Here is a 21227-nt window from a genome sequence, read left to right on the forward strand (position 1 = left end):
AGCCCACATCCCGTGAATGAATTAAAACAAAAAAGTAAGGCATATTATGTAATGAAAATAAAACAGAAGAAAATAAACTATCAAACAAAAACAGCGAAGGTATTAAATTAGAAAAATACTAAGAGAATGAAAGCCTAAACAATAAATTATGAAAAGAAAATGACCAGATGAAACTGAAAAATAAAAGGCAAAAGTATTGCAGAAGAGAATAAGAAAGAAAAACTTGAGATGAAAGTAAAGGAATAAAACTGAAATTAAATTAAAAATGAAAGTAAGAATTTAAAAATCAGAAGAGAATTCTAGTTGTAGAAATATTAAAATATTTAAGATATCAATTATTAGGGAGGCTGCATTGGGCTCTTACTTACTGAGCTCCAGCAATGAATACTTTGTTTGGTTTTGTCATGTTAGTAGGGCAGCAAGTTTATAGTGAAAGAAATAGGTTGACTCACAGCTGGCAATTTCCACATTATGTAAGAATATGGAAAGATTTGTGTCAAGAATAACGGTATATTTTACCATTAATTTTGAAGATGAAGGTGATTAAGAAGACTCCTGTCCAGCAACAAATTCCTGCCACCTCACAAGGGTAAAATGCTTTGTACCAAATGCACTCATCAATTTACTGGAAAAATCGTTTGTGCTGCCCCAGATTTGTCACCAAGCAAACAACAGCATATTCTAATTAGAATTGCGGGAAAAATCAGACTTAGTCAGCAGCAGTGAGATCGGCACACTAAACGGCAAAAATTATGGTATACAATACCAATCTCATCATTGGAGGAAAATCTGAAAAGTTATCTGGGGCTATTTGTATTGCATGGAATCTCAAGTTCAGAATTGGATTCAGCTAAGAAGTGTCCAAGAGCACCTGTTAGCCTGATTATTTTCAGCGCCTAGTGAACTGTATAAATATTCAGAGTTTTGATGAGAAAAAGTTGACAGAAATTCAAGTTACAGTGGCTACTTTTTTGGAACATGAATACTGATTATCTCAGGCACAAAGGTAATGGGAGAATCGTAAAGGTGGAAATTCTGCAGGTTGTCAGAATCGTGAATGAATTTGTGCAGCATTACCCAAGAGATACAGCACTAAGGAGAAACAATCAAGCATCAAAAGGGTTCAGGTAAAATGAAACAAAATGGTAAATAATAAATATTGAACATATACATGCATTGAATATTTTTATCCTTCTTAATAGAACTTCTGTACTGCCCTGAGGGCACAGCTGGCTAGCATTGCCCAAATTTTGGCTGCAAAATTGGGCTCCATAGCATTTGTAGTTTCATCGCTATGGATACAGTGTTAGTACCAAAATGGTATCCATGCTGCGCATACACACTCCTCGCACAGCTGCATCAAAAGCCATCTTGGTGAGGATGTGAGATCAAGCATTAAGGACTTATGCCTAAAGTATGCAGAATAAGCAGATTGTAATCTCACTCGGTGTGTAACATCATTGACTTGATGCCAACACTGCCATTTTTGACCTTGCTTCTCCAGCTGATGCCGCTTCTCAACCTCATACAAATGAACATGTGTTTAGCAGCAGAAAGAACCCTGACCAGCTCTATTTAAGGGGATCATCAACAACTTGCACATCAGTTGCTGATTTCATTCACTGGCTCTGACTGAGTTTGTGGAAGAGAGCTAACTGCTAAGCAAAGAAAACAACAAGTTACTTGCTGAGGAAGATGTAGGGGGAGAGAGAGAGAAGTGTACTTAGTGGGAGGCCTTATCCACCTAGAGTCTACTGGGGGCATTTTTCCTACCTCCACCTAAACCAGGAGCAGTGTGTGTGTCATCTGTGCATTACAAAGGAGGTGCCTACAGAAATTTACTAACTCTTACAGCCAGAGCTGCGATCTTAGAGCAGGACAAGGGCAGCACTGCCAGTGGCTGTGGAGATAACTGTGGCCCTGAATTTCTTCATGTCAGGATCCTTCCAGCTGGATCAGGCAACTTGCTTAACAGCTCCCAGTTCACTATCCAGTGCTGTATCAGAGCGATGATAGACACTCTTTATGCTGGGAGAGGAGAGTTCATTGTGTTCTCTCTAAACAGAGGGAAGCAGGAATAGCATGCACATGCCTTTGCCAGAATAGCAGGCTTCCCCATGGCAAAGAGAGTGAATTGTATATTAATGTTTTTTATTAGGTGGTTGGCATTAACTAGGGATTCTTTTTTTTTATTCATTCATGGGATGTGGGCTTTGCTGGCTGGGCCACCCCTAGTTGCCCTTGAGAAGGTGGTAGTGAGCTGCCTTCTTAAACCATTGCAGTCTATTTGGTGTAGGTACACCCACAATGATATTAGGAAGGGAGTTCCAGGGTTTTGACCCATCGACATTAAAGGAATGGTGATATATTTCCAAGTCAGGATGGTGAGTGACTTGAAGGGGAACTTCCAGGTGGTGGTGTTCCCATCTATCTGCTGCCCTTGTTCTTCGAAATGGTAGTGGTTGTGGGTTTGGAAGGTGCTATCAAAGGAGCCTTGGTGAATTCCTGCAGTGCATCTTGTAGTTGGTGCGCACTTCATTTGAGTCCTTATAAAAATAGACAGACTAAAATTATAGTTGCTGAGTTATGAGGTATATATTTGTAATGTGTAATTCAGTAAATAAATATGTAAACATTGGCTCCAGTTCTATCCTTCACTGGTTTCAGCTGGTGTTCTGGAATAGACCATGGTAGGAGAGAATGGTTGCCTAAAAGTGAAGTTTGGAAGCCAAAAAAGAAAAATCACGCAGAAAACTACAATTCTGGTAGTCATTGTAAAAAAAATGGCAGAAAACAAGTGTAAATTATTAGAGTATGATTATGCTCCAACGTTCTTGGGGTCTGAGCCATATGACCAGTGAAAGAATAAAGTGGATATGTAGACATGGGTTACATCCATACCAAAGAGGAATGAAATCATGCCTTAGCATTACTGCTTCCTACCAGAAGTAAAGTATTTGTGAGTTGTATTCCCATCAGTTGGATAATGATGAAGGATCTTCTATTAGAATTCTTTGATGATCTTTACAAGAAAGAGGATTTGTTAAATGCCTATGAGGGATGGCCAGATTTTGATAGATTAAAAAAAAAACAGATGGTCGTTCCATGTTAGAATGGAGCATGAACTTTAACAGATTGTATACCAGATTGATGAATTCCAATTTGTGATCCCTGGATAAGCATGAGCACTTAAATGGCTGCATTGTGCTAAGATGTCTCATATGGACAATCTCCTGGTTCTAACTGATGTTTAGGTCTCAAAGAGGGAGAGTCTGTTGCATCACATGTCTACTGCCTTGAAAAATACCCTGAGGAAACAGTCATTCCCTTCAGCCATCATGGAACAAATGAGACATTCCACAGTGACACAAAGAATAGTGATTCAATGATTGCCAGATTTTGAAATGAGCCAGATACTGGTTGTAGGCATCAATATAATGGGAGTGATAAAGACAGACAGCAAGAGACTGAAAGCACCTGTAGCAGATTTGGCTACTACAGCAGAAAACAGAACTAGAACAGCAATAATTGATGATTGAATCAAACAAATACCCAAAAAACAATTAATAGCTGCTTCAGGTGTGACCTGAAGTATCACTACGTGATGAACTGCCCAAACCAGAGAGGTAGGGTCCTAGAAATGATAAAGTTGTGAGGAAGAGATGAAGGTAATAATGGCTCTGAATAAATTGTATTTGTCATGAAGCTATTAATGTATATAGAACCAGAGAAAAGTTAAGGCACGGAAGGAGGCCATTCAGCCCATCTTGTCCATGCCAGCCTGAGGACACCCAGGTGCCCTATCTAATCCCACCTTCCTGCACCTGGTCCAGAGCCCTGCAATTTACAGCACTTAAGGTGCAGATCCAGGTACTTTTTAAAAGATTTTAGAGTTTCTGCCTCTACCATCAACTTGGGCAGTGAATTCCAGACACCCTCTGCATAAAAAAGTTCTTCCTTATGTCCCCCCTACACCTTCTGCCACTTATCTTGAATCTAAGTCCCCTGGTTCTAGAATTCTCCACCAAGGGAAACAATTTTATCCTGTCCACTCTATCTATTCCTCTTATAATCTAGTACACCTCAATCAAGTCACCTCTCAGCCTTCTTTGTTCTAAGGAAAATAACCCCAACCTATCCAATCTCTCCTCATAGCTACACTTTTCTAACCCTGGCAATATTCTTGTAAACCTATGGCGTTTTTTCCTATGGTTCTTTTCTAAGTAGGGTGAAAACTTGACGTCTTTCTAGCAACTACCAAGCAATATGTTTATATAACTAATAAAATTGGTACTATGAAAGGGGTTTTATTGTTAGAGAGGTTTAGTTCAGAGGTTGTCGATACAATGAGAATTAACATTCAATGGGGCTGGTAGGTATAACTTCAGCAGTTTTCGGGTGTACAGGGCAAAGGTAATGTGAGATCTAAAGGCAGCTGCAAACCTCCAACTTGCTCCACAAGAACCAAGTGAAAAGAACCTCATTTTGAATTTGTATAGTGAAGATGTTTTGCCTGGTATCTGGTTAAGTCAATGGGTTGCTGTTGCCTGAATAGAGATTAGTTTGGAAATTTGTTAAAAGTTATGATAGTAATAATTTGTAGCCATGTATATATATTTTAACCTGTGTAAATTAATAAAATGTTTTAATTAGTTTAAGGTAAAACCTCGAGAACTGGTGGTCTGATTCCTGAATTTAGAGTCACATCTCAAACATAATGCTTAAAATTATAGGTTATGACAGTTGTTTAAAGCTTCCCTCTGGAATTTTTTAAAAACTCAGCTTTACCAACTGCATCGGTCATAACAATATTGGTCATAAAGAGTTTTAGCCCTGTGATGGATGTGTTAACCACAGATTAGTTTGACTCCACAATGCTAGATAGTTTTTGCCCTTCAATAGTATGTGGAGCAGATCTGTTACAATGTTACATTTAATCACTAAGTAGCGAGGATTGATGCCAGGCTAAGGAACATAAAAGTACTACTTGTTTTAGTTTGGTGATAACAACACATTGTGATCAATAAAGGGCATTGTAGTTCCATGTAAAATGGCTGGATTGAGCCATTTTGTAAGTATTGATATAGTTCTAGTGAGATATCTTTTCAAAGGACACAAACAAAACTTGACATGGAGCATTATAAGGCAATCGTTTTTTTGTAAAATCAGTGGAACTACTGCTTACCCAATCAGAACCCCTTAACAAAACCTGATGTTTCTCACAGTGTTAGACAAGTATAATGGCATCAGGTGACAAGAATCAGAGAGGGAAAAGGAAATTATCTTAATGTTACATAGACAATTTGCTCACCCTACTTGTCAAAGTTTAAAAACCATGCTACACAATGTAGACATGGTTGATGAAAAATATACAAGGCTAATGGAGAAGTGTCAAATTTTTGAAAAGTATTAGAGGATGCCACTACGTTATACTGTAAGCCTTCTAATTGGCACAAACTTTAATGAGATACTTCCCAAGCATCTAAAGGTCAGACAAAGCCAGAAATATTTTCATTCTACATTTTGTAGACCTGGCAACCAGATTTAGTCTTTCTACAATAATACTTAGTAAGGACAAAAGGGATTTTATAGACAAAATCATGGAGAAATAGATAGGGACTGGACTTGGGGCACCAACAAGGTTTCTGACTGATAATAGAGGGGCATTTGCCTATGGTGGGTTCAGAAATAGGTATGAAAACATGAATATCATTGGTCATGAATACCTTTCAGCAATGGACTCTGTGAAAGGAATCATAAACTGATCAATAAAACACTGCATAAAGTTTTAGTTGATCAACCAGACTACAGGTTGGCAACCACCCTAGCATGGGCAGTTCATGCAGAGAATTTACTCCGGATGGTTGGAGGGTATAGTCTCTATCAATTAGTCTTTGGACAAAATCCCAACTTGCCTTCTGTGCTATGAAATAATCCTCCTGCTCCAGAATATACTACAATTGGTTCAATTTTTCTGCAATATTTGAATGCTTTACCTACAGGGAGGCGAGCTTTCATCAAGGCTAAGATCTTGGAGAAAATTCAGAGACCACTGAGGCATTGCATAAGTGAAACTGATTTCAACTCTGCAGATTTGGTACTATAATAAAGCGGGTCATAGAGAATGGTAAAGTAATAGGTCAAAATGGTATGATCATAGTTATCAAACATGGCAATCAAACTGGTAAGATTCACTGCTCATGATTAATCAGAATGAATTATAAAATCTTGTACTCTCTGCAGCTATTAGAAGTAAATGAGACACCTTGTATCTCAAGTGCTCATGGCCGGGATTTTCCATGCCCAGCAGCATCAGGCATGTTTGGTGGCATGAGCAGACAATATGGCGTGATCAGTGTGAAACCAATTCACGGTTGTTTGTCCAGCCCACTGATGGTGGGCCACGTTCCATGTCGGGAACCTCATTGTAAAATACATCAGCATATTATTATTAGACCTGCTTGTTGGAATCATCCCCCCACACCCTACCCACCACACCACCACCCCCCACCCTCCCCCCCCCAAACGCCTCCCCACCCCCGCCACAGCTGGATCGTCCATCCACACCAGCAGGAAAACACGCCGATGTGTTTCACAACAGCACATAAGCAACGTGCACTTGGCAGGCTGCACTCCGCTCAGGACTTCAAGGTTTTCTTTGCCCGCCTCACTTCGATTGGCACTCGCAGCCATCAGTACCAGGCTTCACAGTTAGCACCACATCACTTATAGAAAGGGCTCACAGCAGGTCTCTACCTACCAGATCAGCCATATGTTGGTGGCTTTTCAAAGGCTGCAGGGCTGGGGCTTTCTTGGAGAAGGGGGAGAAGTGGCCTCAGGCAAAGGAAGAGGCTGCAGGACAAGGGTTGTACTAGGGAAGGAGGGTATTCCAGGGCATGTGTGGGGGCACAGGTTGATCTGTGTGAGTGGCCTCAAGATGGTGATGCCTGAGGAGGCAGTCTCCAGAAGAAATGAGGCCAGATGGACATGTGAGGGTGTGTGTGAGAAAATGGGTGGTGATGTCTCTTGTGCCGGCAGTGAGTGAGATGCCATTGAATGTGTGAGTTTAGAGCGATGAGATGGTTGCCATATCCTGGCTGCACGGATGAGATCATTCATTCTCTATCTGAATTGGATGGCTAAACTCTCCTGTGCAACATTGGCTCTGATCACCACCGCCATTACCTACCAAACTGTAGCAGTAATGCAGCTGCTCCTCCTGCAGCCAGAGCAGGGATAGACGACATCACAGTGGGCCTCCATGGCATCCAAAAGGCACTAGGGGTCTGCAGTCTTATTGCCTTCTGGGGCCATGTCTTCTTTGTTGGAGTCCTGGGCTGGAAGCACTGAGCGCGGTTGTATTTTAAATGTGGTGCCTGGCATGATGAAGCAGTGAGGTGACGGCATGGCAGGTGAATCGGAGCCCACCCACCATGGAAATGGCAAGTTTCTCAGGAATGCATAATTAATGTGGCAAGTTTGGGATGATATGACGTGAAAACCCGCCATTGCAGCCAGCGGGTGTTTTACCTGCCAATACCAAACTTGGTGCAAATCTGGGGGATTCACCCCATGTGTTTTGGGATGAAAGCTCTGAGGAATAGAACACAGTATATCAGGGTGATGTGAGTATCATGACACACAGGATAGATCCAAAGACCAATTGCCCAGTGTATATACTGGGGTGTGATACATTCCAGAGGAGTTGAGTGAATAGAGGGATGTGATAATTATGAGACATGCAGGAAAAGCTATTGACAAGTTAAAATATTGGTTGAATGTCCAAGATGATGGCCAAGAAATATTCTGCACTGGCAGAATGAGGTGAAACAGTAGAGATTAAGAAAGTGCAAGGTAAGTATTGATAGTGGGTTTGGAACTGTCTCTTGCATCAGAAAACAATCACATATCAAAGACTCTCTGATAGTCCAAGAGTGCGATCTCACTATGTTGTCCCAGGCATCAAATTGCAAGTGAAGGTCATAGCTTGAGTAGATTACACAATTAAATATAAGCCACAGAACGATGTAAGCGAGGCAAAACAAAGGAAATTAGATAGCTGGAGAAAGTTTGGAATTTATTCTGAGGTACCAGATGAGGGACAACCAGCTTTGTCGCTTCACTGGGTTTGTACTGAAAATGTCTTTGAAGATGGGAATTATAAGGCTAAAATGAGGTTAGTTGCTAAGGGTTTCGAAGAGTGACTGGGAGATACAGATGTTAGAGTGGACTCTCAAATAATTTGTGAAATAATCTTAAAATCATTTTACAATTTTTGGCCACATAGTCATGGGACTGTAGATAAAGTGACATAAAAGCCATGGTTCAGCAGAGCAAAACTTTTAAGAGAGAAGTGTTTTGGAAACCACTAAAAGAGGCAGTGGATGCAGAAGGAATATGGAAACTAAACAAATGCATCTATGGCCTGAATGGAGCTTCCAGGGTGATATTTTTCAGTCAGATCCGCTTTACTTAAAATAGGTTTTGTTCATCAAAAGGCAGAACCTACAACGTTTTATTGATATGATAAAGAACAAAGTTTCAGGTGCATTTACAATACAAGTTGATGATTTCTTATGGGGTGGTATTCTGGAATTTGAACAACGTGTTGTTAATAATATTGAAGTAGAATGTAAAATTGGGAATCAGGCTTGTGGGGCTTTTAAATATATTGGTTTAGATACCAAACAGAGTAGGCCTGGAATAACTCCAAATCAATAATCCTACCTGCCATCCCAATTAATCATACTCAGTCTGCACTAAAATATCTTCACATGTTATATCGAAGAAAACAAACAGAGCAATTGTGAAGCTTGACTGGTCGGTTGAACTGGTTGAGTAATCATTAAACCAGGTGCTAGGTTTGATATCCTGGAATTAAATACTATGACGAAAATAGGGAATGCTGTAAGGGCAAATAACACATTAATAAAGCTTAAGGGAAAAATTTTCACCCGTCGGGGGGTAAGTGCGGGAGCGGGAGCGGGCACGGGCAGGTGCGTCTCCGATCGATGCCCCCAGTTGGAGGCACACCGCCATTTTACCCAGGGGTGGTGATGGTGGTATCTGGGACACTATCTGTAAGGTATGATTCTGTGAGGATGACTATGTCAGGCTGTTGCTTGACTAGCTGTGAGACAGCTCTCCCAATTTTGGCACTAACCCCCAGATGTTAGCAAGGAGGACTTTGCAGGGTCGACAGGGCTGCGAGGGTAGTTAAAGCATCAGCCTTGCAATTCCAGATTGTTGTTCCAGTGCTGATTGTTGTAAAAACCCATCTGGTTCACCAATGTCCTTCAGGGAAGGAGATCTGTCATCCTTACCTGGTCTGGCCTACATGTGATTCCAGATCCACAGCAATGTGGTTGACTCTTAAATGCCCTCTGAAATGGTCTAGCAAGACACTCAGCTGTAACAAACCGCTACAAGTCACAAAAAAGGAATGAAACCGGACAGACCAATCGGCATCAACCTAAGCACCAGAAACAACAACAGTAATCGCAGCCCTGTCGACCCTGTTGCTTGACTAGCCTGTGAGACAGCTCTCCCAATTTTGGCTCAAGCCACCAGATTTTAGTAAGGGAGACCTTGCAGGGTTAAGAGGGCTGGGTGCTCAGTTGTTGTTTCTGGAGCCTAGGTCAACGCCAAGTTGTCCGTCCGGTTTGATTCCTTTTAGACCTTGTAGCAGTTTGTTACAACTGAGTCACTTGCTAGGCCATTTCAGAGGCAGTTAAGAATCAACCACATTGCCACGTTCAACCATAGGGTGAAGGAGGCTACAAAGTATACCTGTATTATAAGCCATTCACTTCCTGTAATATTTTGCGATATGGAGTTACAAACCATGTTTTACAGGAATGCTCATCTTATGAAACGGAGCAATTGTTTTGACCAGTTAACTAATTTTGCCGACATGATACTCAAACCCATTAGGTTGTACTCTTTACGAAGTGATCGCAGCCAAAGCACAACTGTAAAGCAAAGCAATTAGTCTAACTCTTCAATGCAAAATTGAACAAAGATCAAAATTAATTGAGCACAAAAACCTGTCCATCACTCCTAAATAGCTCGCACACAAACTTGCAACCAATTATTTCCTTGAAATGTAGCTTGGAATGAACACAATGGTCAATTAGAGCTTTATTCTTCACAAAAGCAAAATGTTTTAAATCTTTTTGGATATTATCTTGCAATTTTGTGCAGTGATAAAATATAATCCAATTTTAAATACATTGGGGTTTATTTAACCTCTGCTGATGGTGTAAAATGGATGATATCATTTGCTGCCCATTGTATAACACTTTATTTTCCTTTTCATCGAGCTGAACAGGAAGGAAACTCGATAGGGTATATAATGCAATATCAGCTGTTGTACACCAAAGCAAAAATTAAAGTTATCCCTATGAGTCCAGCAGAAAGTTGTACTGGATTTTATTAGCAGGTATAGATAAGGTTAAAACCCCTCTTCCATTTTGCATGAAAGCCTCACTGGTAACCATACCGTAGAGTTATTCTTCAATTCCATGGGGCAGAAATTTTAGGTCAGCGTGCGGGCGCACACCCAACCCGACTGGATGCAAAATCACCCGGGATGATGTTGAGCGAGCGTCCCGATGTCATCCTGCGGTCTCACAATATTTCAGTCGGTGGGCGCACGCTAAAGTCAGAAGCGTGCCCACCAACAATTAAGAGGCCAATTAGTGCAATTAAAGTTGTAATTGTGTCTGATTTTTCGTGGTTCATCCAACCTTATGGTTGGCGGACAGGCAAATCTGCCAGGCGGCCTTTGTATTTTTCATGAAACCTCATCCAAGGGCAGGATGAGGTTTCCATTATTAAATTTTAACAATATGCATGGATAGAATTTTCGTCATGTATATGACTGATTGTGATGTGTGGACATTATTTTCCAGATTTTAAAAACTCTATTTATTGCTTTTAAAGTCTTCAGCTCCCTAAGACAGCTCTCTGCATTCAGGGAGCTTTCATCCAGTGCTCGCCCACACCCGCGCTTACGTCAGAGCCCACCCTCCTCCCGCCCCCACCCTGGCAGCGCTGAACGTTCCAGCACGCCTTTCACGCTGGCTGGCTGTTAACTGGCTTCCATTCCTATGACAACAGTACATCAAGCACATGTATTGTATTTACCATTTAGGCACTACGGTACGATTATCTACGATTTGGCTGTGTGCCCAGAAACATGTATCATCCTATGAATTCAAATTGATTAACAGTGTGCACAACTGTAATTTTTGAGAGATAAAGCACATACAAGAGGAATAACAATATTATTGATAACAATGATCAATGAGTTATTACAAAAAATTCAAAACCTTGAACAGTAAATATATCATTCATTCTTTATTTTTGGATATGGTCTAAAAATAATAGTGCATGTCTGAAAGATCAAGCTTTATTCACCCATTTTAACAACCTAATGGAATCCTCTGTCAAATCATACTTGCTGCACCTACTAAAATGCAGCTTAAGGCATCTGAGCTATGAAAAAAAGTTGAAGAGCCTAAGATTGTTTACTTCGCTTAGGAGGCTTAGGGGAGATATTATTCAAGCAAAACAAAATTCAAGCAATAATCTTCAGTGAAAAGACAAATAGAACTTTGATAATTTTTAGATTGCTGCAAACTCTAGTTAATATAATCCATAAAACTTTGCATTGTTATTCAAGTAATAAAATTTAATCCAGTCTCAAACACTTTAGGGCTAGTTGGAAATTTGGGGACGCAGGCTTATTCTCAGGAAAAGTGCAATTTGTGTAGCCAGTTAGATTTGCCCACTTTACACAGGAGAAAGTGAATATGTAGGATGGGTGACTGTGGAGGCAAATTGTATGGAACATTTGAGAGAATTGGATTGATATTTGGGGGAATAGGTCTTTGGAATTGGCAAGATGGATTGTGGTTCTATTCAGTCCTGTGCTTTCTATTCTGCCTGTGTGTCGCAGTGAGTCCATCTTGGGTAATCAATTCCAATTTATCAAATTAACTTAAGCTTTAGCCCTTTTAAAATTAGGGGTCGCCCTTTTAGGGCAGAGATGATTTTTTTTTCTCTCAGAGGGTTGTGCGACTTTGGAACTCTCTGCCTCAGAAGTTGGTGAAGGCGGGTCATTGAATATTTTTAAGGCAGAGGTAGATAGATCCTTGTTAGGCAAGGGAATCAAAGGTCATCCAGGTTAGGTGGGAATGTGGAAATTGAAACACAAGAAGATCAGCCATGATCTTATTGAATGGCGAAGCAGGCTCAAGGGGCCGAATAGTCTACTCCTGTTCCTATTTCTTATGTTCTTACACAGCAATTATTCACTTCGAAAAATCTTGTTATGTCATATTTTGGGATTTTCTTTTTCTTTAATGGAAGAGATGTTAAAGAACAGAAACATTTCAATTTTTTTTAAAAAAACATTGTACGCACACAAGGATTTCTAAACAAGTATTGAGTTGAAAAGCTGATAAAATAGATACAAAAACTTAATGCCGGTCATGTTTTTAAAGAGAAAGCTGCTAAGGCAATCTTTCATCCAAAATCAGAAATATAAGGTGAAGGAAGATATTTTATTAAATTTAAGCAAGGTGACCCACTCATGGGGGAAAATGTATTGTGTTCATTATTTGTATTACTATAAATTGGAGACAGCCCTACCAGAAAATTCTAAGTGAGTGAGTGAGTGAGTGAGGCTGAGTAGAGATGGGAGGGCATGAATGTATTATTGGGCTAAGGGGGAATGGGAGAACATTAGTGAGTGATTGGGCTGAGTGGAAATGGGAGGGCATGAATGAAGACTGGGTTGAGTGGAAATGGGAGGGCATGAGTGAGTGAGTGGTGCTGACTGGGGATGGAAGGCCATGTGAAGCTGAGGAGGGATGAGCAGGAGGTCATGAGTGAGTGTGTGGAGGGGAAGCTGGTTGGGAAGACGGGTGTGTGTGTGTGTGTGTGTGTGTGTGTGTGTGCACGTGTGTTGAGGGGAGAGGAGCTAATTACAATGTATGTGTGGCAGGGGTGGGCTGGAGTTCACTTCAATGAGTCTTTGATGCCTAATGACCGCTTTTGATGCCTGGTGATCGCTTCTGAGGTCTGATGATCACTTCTGATGTCCAGTGATCTCTTCTAATGGTTAATGAATGCTTTTGAATGCTAATAAATGCTTTTGAATGCAAAGGAATGCTTCTATACACTAAAGATCACTTCTGATTGCTAATGATCACTTTTGAACACTAATGGTCACTTCTGAGAGCTAATGATTGCTTCCACAAAGCTCGGCAAAGGGAGGGGCACCTCCCTCAAGATGAAGGGGTGGCAGGGCCTGCTGCACATGCAGAGAGCCGTCACTACTAGGCACTTCGCTGGGCCCAGGGACTATAGACGGCGCCTGTTAATTCTGCAGATGACTGAGAACCAGTGTCTCCGAAGGCTGCGCATGTTTAGGGAACTGGTTGGTCACATAAACCACCTGCTGCAGGATTTGGTGTCACGGGGACATGGAGGGCATCCACTGCCAGTGGCCATGAAAGTGACCATGGCACTCAACTTTTACGCCAGTGGAACTTCCAGGGCTCCACAGGTAACCCATGCAGGCTCTTGCAAGCCTCCACACACAAGTCTTTCCAAGAGGTTATGGATGGCAGCTTTGTGAAGGCACAGAACTTTATGCATTTTGCTCGCGATCAGGAAAGTCAGGAAGCAAGAGCGCTGGTATTTGTGTAGATCTCAGGTTTTCCACAGTTGCAGCGTACCATCGACTGCACTCACGTGGTGCTCAGGTCTCCATGGCAACAAGCAGTCAAGTACATCAAAAGGGCTTCCACTCACTGAATGTTCAGCTGGTGAGCAACCACCACAATCGCATCCTACAGGTCTGCGTTCGCTTTCCAGGGAGTGTCCATGACTTCTACATCCTTAGCAGGTCTCAGATACCTGGGTCCACAGAAGCTGCAGGGATGGCTCCTTGGGGACAAGGGTTACCCTCGGAGGACGTGGCTGATGACCCCCGTGCGGTGGCCTCAGACTGTAGCAGAGCAACGATATAACAAGGCTCATGCAACAACCTGGACTTCAGTGGAGCAAACAATAGGCATAATGAAAATGAGGTTCCGGTGCCTCGACAGGTCCAGTGGAGTACTGCAATACAGTCCCCAGAGGGTGTTGCGCATCATCATCACTTACTGCCGCTCCACAACCTGGCACTGCAATGGGGGGAGGACCTGGCTGAGGAGATACAGGAGCTGCATGTCTCCTCTGATGAGGATGACTTCAAAGGGGATGTCGATGATGAGGTTCTCGAAGGCGAGGACGCTGGCAATGAGGCCATTGCACTGGCCAGGTGAAGCAGGTGCACTCGGGAGACCCTCATAGCTGCAGGATTCATAAAGAATGATGCTGAGATGCAGTGAGGACAATCCTGACAGCCTCACAAAGCATCTGTGAACATTTGAGTCCATGAGGCTGATTGTAGCACAAATACCCTCAGTGCTCAGACTCATGTCATGGAGATGCAGCGGAGACCCTAATAGCTCGGTTCCAGGAGAATGATGACAACATGTAGTGAGGACACTCCAGATCTTCACGTAGCCTCTGTGAACATCTGACTCCTGTCTGGCTGAGGGCAGCTCACTTGCACTCTGTGGTCAGGGTCATATCATGGAGACACAGCTGTAAAACTTTAATGCACCTGATCCTTTGTCAGCCTTCAGCTCCTGACCCCTTCAGGAGCACAGCGTCACTGCTAACAGATACTGACAAGACGGGGGCGAGCTCCACCATAAAGGTACTGAGAGCTTACAGAGAGAATGACAGAACTCTGTGACGCCTGCTCATGACTTTCTGGCAGCAATGACAAGCACCATCAAGGTGCAGGCATCACTGATGTGCCCAGTGAGGGTGAAGCCAGGCTATTATTTTGGTCTGAATGTGACACACTGCACAGGGAAGGGACCCTGGACTGAGACACCTACCTTTATCTTGTGAAGGAGCCAAGGTTTCACATCTGAGTGACACGAACACTGCTCAACATAACAAGGAGCCATAGACAAAGAGACATTCTTGGGGCTTTACTTACAATAGTGAACATTATGTACAAGTGATTAATACCCGGGCTGTGCAACTACCTCTTCTTAACCTTACTAACCCTGCCTTAATGGTCTCCCCACATCCACAGAAGAGGTGGAGGCAGCCTGCTGACTGCTAGACCTTGTCTGTGACGACCTTGGCAGGTGTCCTCTGGAGGGCTTGGGCCTGCTTTTGGGGTCCTGCTGTATGGCAGTGGCACCCTCCTTGGCCTGTGGAGCTGGAGCTGCTGGGGTCGTGGGAAGAGGGGATTCGGATGGGCCAGACACTCCCAGAGTCACCTGGCTGGATGGCCCCGGTGTGTGCACCTGCTGACCATCCTCCCTATGGGTGCCCGAGGGCCCCTGGCTGGCTCCATGAGGAGAAGAGGAAGCTGGAGTGAGATCGAGCTGCCTGGTAACCCCGTGCATTGAGGAGGCCAACTCTGGCATCAGCAATGGAGTTCAACCCGTGCAGCAGTGAAGGTCCGATGTCCTGGACCGAAGTCTGCCTGGCGGCTGCCATCCTACCAGTGTTGACCTCAATGCGTTGGCATGCCGATGATATAACCTCAGGCTGAAAGTGGATGGACTCCTCCATTGTGCCTTGCAATCTGAGGAGTGCAGCAGACATCCTGTCCTGGTGTCCCTGATCTGCCTTTGCAGCTCCAGCAGCTGTGGCATGACTGAGTCCAGAGGCTCGTCATCTGGCTCAGGCTCAGAAGATTTCTGGTCTCCAGCAGTCCTCCGAGTGCCAGAAACCTGGGAAGTCCCTGCCTCCGCCTGCTGTGGATCAGATAGTGCGATCTGCTCACCAGATTGTGACACTGAGGCTACTCTAGAACAAGATCCCACAGAAGTGTGTCTCTGCGCTGCTGCAGCTTATGGGTGAGCGCTGCGACAGGTCTTCAGTTAGGGTGTCATCAGATTCTTTTTCTGAGGTGTCTGCGAGGTTTAAATCGAGGTCCTGGTTCATGGACCCCCTTGACTGCTTCCCAGATGTGCCTGCGAAAACAAAGAGAGATCATTAGTACGTGGCAGGGGACTGTAGAACAGGGGAACTAACTCACAGCATGGTTATCTGATGGATGCTGCACTGCTGGATCCTCACTTGGTTGAGCACCGCCAACCTCAGCCAGAACAGGAACGGTCCAGATCCTCGCTGGCCAGCTGAGTAACTCTACTCTCAAAGTCAGTGATGACCTTGATGTTGGGCATTCCTCCACCAGTCTGTGACCTCTCCCTTTTGTTGTGTGCCAGCTTTTCCTGCATGAAGACAGATGGAGAGAGTAAAAAGAAGGCCGCCTGCCAGGCCAGGTGAGAAGGATGCCTGGCATGTGTGGGTGGTGAGTGGTGGGTGGTGAGTCATGGACAGGATGAGGACACAATGCGCAGGGCAGATGAAGCTGTGTGAGAGAGATTGAATGGTGATGTCCCTTGAAATGGCAGTGAGTGAGGGCCCTGTGGATGTGTGATGGGCTTGTGAGTGTATGAGTTGAGAGTGATGAGAAGAGTGACTTCCCCTGGCAGAATGGAGGAGATCATTAATTCTCTTTCGGCAATGGGTGGCTATACTTTTTTGCAGGGCGTTGGTGCTGACCACTGCTGCCACCACCTCCAATACTGAATTGGTGAGCTTGCTTGCTGGCCTTCGCCCAGAGGAGGGGTACAGGACTTCACGGCGGCCTCCACTGCGCCCAGTAGGTGCCCGAGGGAAGCATCGCTAAATTTTGGGGCAGCATGTTTCCTCCCTTTGGCAGCCATGGCTTTACAGTAGCTTCTGATCCCTTAGAGAGTGCTAGCTATGAGCAGGGGTACCCTTTAAATATGGCACCCGGATTACTGAAGTCCTGCAGGGCAGGTGAATCAGAAGCTGCCCCACCAGCGGTCCGGCGTGTTTCCCAGAAATGCATTATTAATGAGGCAGGACACACTGGAAATGGGACAATATGGTGTGATTGTAGCCAGCGGGTAAAACAACTTTTTTCCTGCTTGCTACCGCACTTTGTGCACATCTGGAACGATTCTGCCCTTCGTATGTTAACTGTATTTCTGTAGTATGAATATCACCCATTTTTCTTTTGTACATCCAATCCTTTATAATTTTATGCACTAAATTTCATCTGTCATTCTTTATCCCACTCACATATTTTGTTTAACTTATTTTGTAATTAATGGCCTGCCTTCTTTGATTCAGCTCTCCATCCTAGTTTGGTATCAATTTACATTACATTTCTCAAATACAAGTCCTTGATGTAAATTAGAAATGACAGTGGTCGAAGATACTAATCCCTCTAGTTTGACATTATTCCTCTAACCACTACCCATTATTTTCTATCCTTCGGCCAATTTTTTATCCGTTCCCAAATTTTGCCCTGGATCCTCACAGTTTGGTTTTAATTAGTAACCTTTCATCTGCAACTTTTCCAAATGCCTTTTAGAAGTCTAAATACACAATGTCATGTGGTTACCACAGTTACATTGAGTTACATCAAGTCCACATCACAGAAACAGACCATTGAGCCCAATCAGTCTCTGCCAGCATTGATGCTCCATGTGACCCTTCTCCCACCCACTTTCTCCAACCCTGTCAGCAAACCTTTCCATTCTTTTCTCCTTCATGTGCTTACTTAGTTTCACCTTAAAAAACATCTACCCTCTTCGTCTCAACTACTCGCTGTGGTACTGCATTTCACATTCTTACCATTACCTGGGTTAAAAAAAGTTTCTTCTGAATTCCTTATTGGAATGATTAATAATTTTCTTATAGTTATGCACTCTAATTTTGCTCTCCCCACAAGTGAAAGCATTTATTGGCCATCCCTCACTTCCCTTGAGAAGGTGGTGCTGAGTCTTATTGAATCACACTGGTCCATGTGTGTGGGTAGGGAATTCCAACATTTTGATTCCAGCAATGAACTTCCCCATTTTAAACCATTACAGCTAATCAGCAAGTTCAATCTTCATAGATCAAGTTAATTAAATTACATGGGGCTGAAGTTAAGACTAATTGGCTTGCAATTGAATGTGTTTGTCTTATCACTTCCCCACGCTTCCTAATCTGGTTTCATCAGCAAATGTTTATGCCGATATCCATATAATTCACATCAATGTAAATAAAATAAGTTCCAGCATAGATAGTGCACATCATATTGTGTCAATTCAAAAATAATCCATTTTACCCTATTCTTTGCTTTCTATCACCAGCTGCCCCTCTACTGGAATAGGAGTAGGCCATTCAGCCCCTCAAATCTGTTTCACATTTTAGTTAGGTCATAGTAGATCTCTAACTCATCTCCAACTACCCACCTTTGTTCCATATTCCTTGATACCCTTACCTAGCAAAAATCTAATTATCTGAGTCTTGAAAATTTCAATTGGCCCTGCATCCATTGCTGTTTGGGGGAGCAAGTTCCAAATTTCCATTGGACCTTGTGTAAAAAGCATACCCTGTTTTTACTCTTAAATGGCCTAGCTCGAATGTTAAGATTATGCTCTCTTGTTCTACATTCCCCCACTAGACAATATAGCTTCTCTATATACAGACTAGTATGATAACATTGTCTTTTATTACCATGCCCCTGAAACTTCACGGAAGTTCTACTGGTCTCCAGCTGTCGCTCCAAAGGTAGAACCATCAAAAAATTTCAAATTTTTGAAACTAGTTTCTTAGATTCTTGATACGATCCTTCTGAAAATCCATATACACAACATCCATTACATTTTCTTTATTAGTCTTTCACTCTCCACACTGCCTCAACAGATGTCTTTCAAATACAGGATGACTCCTAAGATTTTGTGGAGGATTCTTCAAGATGTATGTTCTCCAATTGGCAAGTTGTTTCATGTCACAATGATACATCAAGGTCATGTGTATTTATTGTGTTCTCTGTAGCCTCAATGAATAGGAGACATTGATCTTTTGTTACCATTTGCTTATTTCCTCTTTGCATTCCCATGTTTTTCACTGAGTAATAAAGTACACAGGAAAAGCTAACAATATGTTTCATCGGGATAACAATCACCAAGAAGCGATGAAATATGTATAACAGAGACTGCAACCCACTTTATCCAATATCCTGGAAGATTATTGCTGTTAACATCATCCATCTTTCATGAAAGAATAATACAAAAACATGTAGTTTGGTTCTGTAGTTAAAGGACAATGACACAACTAGGTCAATGGATTGCCACTGTTTGCCTCTCCTTCCAGGTGTTCTACAGTAGGCAGCCCAATGATTTACTAATGTGTCATCTAAATTTAAATTGGCTGAACTGCAGGGGAAAGTTAAAAAAAAATCATGACCCTGTACGAACTCTCAAATCTCTTGGTAAAATGTGATTAGGAAAACCAACATCATAAAAATGTCAACTGGAAATAACATTTCTGCATATAATGAACTACCACAGAGATTGGTTAACCCAAATCTAATATACTGTAGACCTTTTATTTAGTACCAATTTTGGCAATTATAGCAAGAAGCTTGTTGAACAGAGAGTTTTTTTTAAATGGCATGGGATAAAATGTATTAATAACATCTTATTACGTTCAAGGTTTTGGTTTATCAGTCAGTCTTCTAGTGAGAAGCTGCTATGCCAAACTGTTGAATTTGTTGAGAGAAAAAGATAGAAATCGATACTATTAGATGAAAGGAAAGAAAGGAGGCTCATAATAAGCTATCTGACATAATAATAATGGTCTTCTTATTACGCCGTAAGCTACATAGTTGTATCAATTCAGAAAAGAGAAACTGTGGTGTGTTTGTCCTGCAATGTGTTGCACAGAAATGCTTCTTGAATTTGCCCTGTAAATATTGAGTTGCAGTTAAAAATAAGGCAAAATTTTCTAGCTGTAGTGGCAACCCAACAACTAATGCCCTCCCCAGGAGCAGTCTAGAAGGTGTGGGGGACTGTAAAGTGGGTTGAGAAGGCACAGCGTGGCTTCGCAACTTCCCCAAATTAAGTGCAGGGCAGGAAGGTTCCTGTGCAGAGGCCAACTGAGGCCTTTAATTGGCTAATTAAGGGTCACTTAAGGGCCTCAGCCCACTGTTGCTGGCATTCTACCAGGGGCAGCGGCCCATACAATGTGGCCAATGGAGGGACATGCTGGCAACAAGAGCTGCAGCCCCTGAGAAGACGTTGCCCTGCCCTTTAACCTGACCCTACTGCTATCCTCCTTCTGGCCCCAGCCTGACTGGCTGGCCAACCCACCCCACTTACCTGAGTTCCAGGGCTCGGATGGCTGTCCCCCTCTCAGAGGCTGCTGCAGTACCAGCGGTGGCTACCAATCCCGGTGGCACTGCTGGTACTGGAGAACTGCCAGTCTCTGATTGGTCAGCAGTTGTCAGAGGCAGAAGAGCCGCCCGGCAGGTCACCTGATGCTGACCAAGTAGGTGCCTGATTGGTGTTTAAATCACATTTGGACGGCCTGGGAATGGCTGCAGCTGGAATGCCACAGGCTCTGCAGCTGGTGAATGGGCCCACTGCACGGCCATTAAATCGAACCATTTCACAATGTTTTATGAACCATCATAAAGTAGCAGTCATAGAGGTGCAGCAAGTAACTATAAGATAATTTAGCCTCAAAATTCCAGTGTTGATCATTAATTATGCCTTGCCAAAGCAGTGGTTTCTTATGTATATACTGGGAATAACATTAGAGAACCACCCTGCCATGAATTCTGTTCAGTTTCAGGATGCGTTGAAGAAGTGACCACTCTCCCAGCGGAAGCAATATGCAAATGATGGAGCTGGGATGGGATGGCACCATGAATCCCAACTGTAGTGACTTCTGCCAGTCCACCTGAGAGAAGGTGCAACATTATTGTCTGCCAGGACCCATTTATCAAGGTGGGTGTACTTGGTTAAAGGGACACTACTCAAGTGAAGTTACTTAGGAAACAATTAATACTTTGGGATTCACTGTAGATACCATGTATTGCAAAAAAAAACTATTATATTCAGGAAGCCTTTCCACTGCCACATAATTGCTGTGTGAGATCAGCATGCTGTTCCTCTCAGTGGAAATCCTACTTTGTGTGATCTGTATGCTGGAGGAATAGGAGCAGTAGAAAATTATAAGGAATCTAAATTAATCAGGCAGAATCAAGGGAGAGCTAGCCAGACCATCCCACTGTATTCATCCAGCACGCAGACTTTCCAAGACCTTTT

This window comes from Carcharodon carcharias, chromosome 21 (genome assembly GCF_017639515.1).
Source record: "Carcharodon carcharias isolate sCarCar2 chromosome 21, sCarCar2.pri, whole genome shotgun sequence".
Taxonomy (NCBI): Eukaryota; Metazoa; Chordata; class Chondrichthyes; order Lamniformes; family Lamnidae; genus Carcharodon; species Carcharodon carcharias.